We start from the raw sequence: 5,870 nt of genomic DNA on the forward strand, positions 1-5,870 counted from the left end.
CCAAAAAGGAAACATGGATTTTGGTAGCAGCAATTTCTCTTTTCATTTCAGAAATGAGGGTCCCTCGCCCCCCGCCCCCCACAAGAACAGGAATTTGCGTGTTAATTTGGCTTCCTTCTATGTTTCTATTTTAAACAAAAGGACTATTTTTCCTGAGCATTTTCGCCTCATGCCAGTAAATGACAAGGCGACATTTCTAGAGAGCTGTGCGCAACGGCGCACCGACCCGCAAGGTGTCACGGGGAGGTGGTGTTCGTTCTCCTAAATATACGGATATATCTCATCCTATATATTCTATTACCCTATATTTATGTAGAATAATATGTATACCTGTGTTTTGTCTTCTATATTCCATATATGTATACAAAAACAAGGTATGGCTGAGATATATGTGTATTATGTCAAACCCACTGCCTTTCGTTACACCGTGACAGACATTTCTTCATACTGATAATGATGATGTAATCATATTAATAATGACAGTTGGCATTTGCCAAATGCTTGCTAGGAGTTAGGAAGCATGACAGATAATCTCGTTTAATATCTACAGCCACCCGACGAGACCAGCTATTTTTTTTGTCATTTTTTAGGTGAGGAAACTGAGGCTGAAGAGATTAATTTGTCCAAGATAAAAATACCTAGTTCATGGCAGAATTAGGATGTAATACCTAATTTGACTTCAAAGGCAATCTAAACTATATTCCATTCTTTAACTCCAAAGCCATCACCCCTGGTTTGAGTCTGGGGGTTCAAAGCCTCTCTTGGACTTGGTTTGCTGTTTCTAGAGGAGACAAATTGGGGCATTTGCTTATCACTTAGTTGTCAGTATTACACTTGTCGCATAATTGCACCCAGCCACGGAGGATGGCTCTGGGAAGCCATGTTTATTCTATCAGAATTTATTCCCTTGACCACATTTGATTGGACCAGGGGAGACACCGAACCCAAACTGCTTCTTCCTGGGAACAGAAATTGGGCCTTAGCCTGGGGCCAGAGGGAAGGTATAAATTCTCAGTATCTAGGTGGTTCTTAGGGCCAATGGGGGTGACAGTGAGGGGAAGCCAGTGGAAAGAAATGGAGCCCATGATCTGGAAGAGGCCTGAGGCCTGAATGCAAATCCAGGGTAAAGAGGTTTAGCTGGGAGAGGGAAGCAAGTGCTTTCACCCTGAGCCACACTTGGGTCTGTTGTTACCTGCACAGGTGGGTGAGAGCCAGTTGGAGAGATGGGGTGGTAGAGGGTAAGGGAAGTGAGTATTGGGAGAGGGGGGGTGGCTGTGGGGGACTGAGAAAGGGCATGAAGAGACAGAGATCAGGGAAGGAGAGTAAAATGCTCCAGTGTGATAGTTTTCCATTTCCTGCCTTGTCTCGCTCTCTCTCTGGCCTCATATCATTCCTACCTTGAGATCAATGAAAAAGCTAGGTCTCTAGCTGATAAATCTCCTTTTTGTTTGTTTAAGTAGGTTTTGGTCATTTTCAGCTAAAAAGAGTACTGTCTAAAAGACATGTCTATAAATTTTATAATATCCACAGTGATTAAATTTTTAAATAATAGAAAATTTAGAGGAGTATCTAATGCAATTGAAAGCAAAGTCCAAATTTAACAGACTGAAATTATGTTAACAGACTGTAGGTAATAACACGTACACAGAAGTTAATAAAACTAAATGTAAACATTTACCTTTATATTAAAAAAATTACATAATACAGAATTGGGGTGACCTGGTTTAGCAGCATTTTACTGAGAAGAATTCGGAGTTTTAGCTAACCACATGCTTATTAAGAGGTAATAGTAAAAGGCAGAGGCTAAAAGACACGGGTGTTATTTCAAAGACCTGATACTAAATTAAAATTAAGAACCCTCTAGGGTGCCCTGAAGCCAGTCAGGGTCACCTGGATTTAATCTCAAGGAATCCAGGCTGGATTAGGTTTTTTCTAAAACCCAAGTTTAGTCAACTGAGAGTATATTGTGTTAAGTCTAATTAATAAGCCTAAAACACAGAACTAAATGAGCTAATGTAAGGAAACACACCTAGAGAAAAACAATTCTTAAAAAATTATTTTTACCTGTCGCAAATACTTTTTAAACAATAAAAATAATACATGCTTTTTATAACACATTCAAAAATTATAGACGGGTATGCAGAAAAAGTGAAATCTACTTCCTCTATTCTAGCTTCACTTCCCAAAAGCAATCATTGTTTACAGATTGGTGGTGCATTTCCAGATTTGTCATACTACATATATACACACATATGCATTCACGCATCTGTTCATGTGTGAACACTTATAGTTCCCTTTTTCTAAAAATTTTTTAAAAGTTTTATTATTTATTTTTGAGAGAGAGAGAGAGAGAGAGAGAGAGACAGAATCCAAGCAGGCTCCAGGCTCTGAGCTGTCCCCACGAGCCCAATGTGGGGCTCAAATTCATGAACCATGAGATCATGACCTTAGCTGAAGTCAGATGCTTAACCAACTAAGTCACCCAGGTGCCTCTATAGTTTCCATTTTTAAAATAAATGTGCAGAAGACTACTGAACTATAAGAATTTATCCACTCCTTTCTTGATAGATGTATAGCTTATTTCCATTTAAAAAAATTAGAAACAGTGCTGCAAAGACCATTCTTATGTATATATCTTTATACATGTCTTCTAATTTTTTTTGTAAGCTACATATCTAGCTGTGGGAGTGGGGGTCGTAGCATATGGGTATTTAAAGTTTTGAGGGTGTTTCCCACATTGCCTTCCAATAATTCTGCATCAGCTGACGCTTACACCATTAGGATATGAGAGGCTTATTCCCCACACCCTAGGCGATACTATTAAGTGTTTGCTAATGATACTGTTTGGCTTTGGGGCTCTGGGCCAAGAATCTTGATCATACTAGACAGTTAGGTAGTAGCCCAGGTACTTTCCAATGCATGAAGGGGGGCATGGCTGAGGCCTCGCTCTGGAATATAATAAACTCCATAGTCTGTATGCGACGGTGAGTACACACTGCAGTTATAATACTGGTAGCAACCCCTGCCCCTAAGCCTAAGGAAGGCGTCTGTCTGGTCTGGGTTCTTCTCTCAGATGCTGGAAAGTCACTGATGAGGGTTCTACACTCTTGGGACGTGGTGCCTGCTTACTTTCATTTAAAAATTTGTCCTCCAACACTTACTCCAAGGGCAGGCGATTAATGTCACTGGGAGACTTTATTTATTGCATGCTTGGCTACCTGTCTGACTCGCTAATGGGAAGGGCTGGGCAGCGCTAGCTCTGTTTTTCCAACCTCAGAGTTCTGGAGATCTACCCTTACAGAGCTACTAGAAGGAGTCTTCTTAGAAAAAGTTTCACTTGGGGCGCCCGGGGGGCTCAGTCGGTTGAGCGTCCGACTTCGGCTCAGGTCATGATCTCACGGTCGGTGGGTTCGAGCCCCACGTCGGGCTCTGTGCTGACTGCCGGCTGGGAGCCTGGAGCTGCTTCGGATTCTGTCTCCCTCTCTCTCGGCCCCTCCTCTCTCCCTCTCTCAGAAATAAATAAAACATTAAAAAACAATTTAAAAAAGTTAAGACATGTTTAAAAAATAAAATCTCTAAAATACAAAAAAAAAAAAAAAAAAGAAAAAGTTTCATTTAGGTTGAATCCTAAGCAGTGCTTCTTGAACTTTCATGAGATAGGAATTCATGCCTTGTTGAAATGCAGATTCTGATTCCACAGGTGGGGCCTGGGCGACTGAGCTTCTGAGGGGCCCTGGGCAGCCCTTGTCGGTGGGGCAGAAAGCTCAGTCCAGGAGAGCAGGTATTCCGGGCCCGGGGGCCCTCGACTTGTGAGGGGCCCCGTTCCCCCCCAGACTATTTAAGTAAGATTCTCCAGGGCCAAGGCCTAGGTGTTTAACAACACCCCGGGTGACTCTAAGGTGCAGCCGGGGCCGGGGTGGAGGGAGGTGGCTCTCGATTGTCTTCAGAAGCAGCCGCAGCATCACCCGGGGGCGCGCAAATCCTCCGGCCCACCCTGCCTGCCAAAGCAGAAACTCGATAACACGCAGCCACCTGTGTTTTACACGCCCCCCCGGCCTCTGCTCTTTGCTCTCGTCGGAGAAGCACCCTCGGCAGAGCCATCCTCCGAGTTTGGACTCATGGTTCTCAGCCCTGATGCCCTGCGCAGCCTGCAGCCCAGGCCTTATCATTTTTCTGATCATTTTTTTCTGATTCCAAGGATCTGGAGTGGTTCTTAGGAGTATGCGGTGTTAAAGGCACCCGGGGGACGCGGGTTCAGCGGCTGGCGGAGGGGCGGTGGCCCCTGGCTCTTGCTGCACAGCGCTCACCTGTCCATCCCCGTCTCTCGACCCCGTCATGTGTCCACACTGTGGAAGGTGTCAGTGTCGACACCTGTCGTGTCTGAGCCCTGCCACCATCTGGCGAGGTGGCCCTACTACCGCTTGGCGGAAGACAGCCCCTAACCCGGGTCAGCCATGGCCCGGGAACCTGACTCCCCGCCGCCCCGCCGTGCTGTTCTGGGCAGGCCCGGGGCCTCTGTGCTCCATCGTCAGTGGCTTGTTTTGGAAAATCGGAGGCACATTTGTAGTTTTAGCGGGGGTAACATTCGCCTTTCAGTTCCTCTGAGGGAAAGAGGTGGTTTCAATCTTTTAACTTATGCAAACTGACCGTCTGCGTGTGGCACAGGCTCTTTGCGAGCGGGCAGGTGCCGGGAGGGTAGGGTGAGCGGGTAAAGTACAGGTTACCCAGCGCTATTTGAACTGAAGGTAAACAGCAAATACTTCTCTAGTGTAAGTACATGGTTTTCTAGCATAAGATACCTCCCCCGTATATCGCCTGGGGCATAAAGAATTATTCGTTGTTTGCTAACCTTCAGATCCCCCTGGGCGTCCTCTGTTTTCATTTACTGAATCAGGCACCGGTGATGAGTGTGCCCCCTCTCCTCGCGGTCAGTGACGCTCCTGTGCCTCCTGTGCCCGAGGCTTGCAGCTAAGGCTGGCGGAGGGGCGGAAGGCAAATCCACCCGGTCATCAGGTTCTGCGATAATCGAGATAAGCAGGCATAAGCTTAGCCTAATAATCCTTTTTTTTTTTTTTTTTTAAATAGCACTTATTACGTGCCAAGCACTATGCTATGGGCCTTTTGCACACTTTTTACTTATTTAACCCTGTAAGTAGGCCCAGTGCTAGTATCACCATTTAGCAGATGAGAAAACTGAGGCCCAAAACAGCCTACTGATTGGTCTAAGACAGGGTGTCTCAACAGTGCCATTATCAAAATCTGGAGCGAGGTAGTTGCTGTGGGGACCGTGCTGTGCTTTGCAGGATGTTTGGCAGCATCCCTGGCCTTTACCCATCAGGGGCCGGGAGAGCATTCCTTCAGTTCTAACGGTCAACTTGTCGCCACACGTGATACCAAATGTCCCCTGGGGGGCAAATTCACCCCTGGTTGAGCACCGCTGATGGAAGGTTTGACGGCCGTTAGAGATGTTGAGCCAGGATGGAAACCCAGGCAGCCTGCCCCAGAGCTTGTGCTCTGAGACACTGCAGCAATTTCATCCAGAAGAAAGTTCAGGAATCCTGAGAAATCTATCAAATCGCACTTCTTTGGAAGAAAATCATTTGAAAAGGACATGCAGAGCTTTCGCAGGGCCTGTCATTACTGCAGCTCGATTGCTTCTCCGCGGAGCTGTCGCAGGGCTCTGTAAGGTTCAGAGCCGGCTGGGGCCGTGCCTTGACCTCGAGGCATTTAATCGGGGTTTGAAACGGGGCGTGAATGAGACGGTCCCACCCTTGCTGCGGGCGGGATCTGCCTGCCCTGAGATGAGGGTGAGCCCTTACCTGGGTCTCAGGCCGCCCTCCGCCCTCCGGTGGAACAGAGAGGTGCGCGTC

The sequence above is a fragment of the Hyaena hyaena genome, unplaced genomic scaffold (genome assembly GCF_003009895.1).
Source record: "Hyaena hyaena isolate Hyena2069 unplaced genomic scaffold, ASM300989v1 scaffold_287, whole genome shotgun sequence".
NCBI lineage: Eukaryota > Metazoa > Chordata > Mammalia > Carnivora > Hyaenidae > Hyaena > Hyaena hyaena.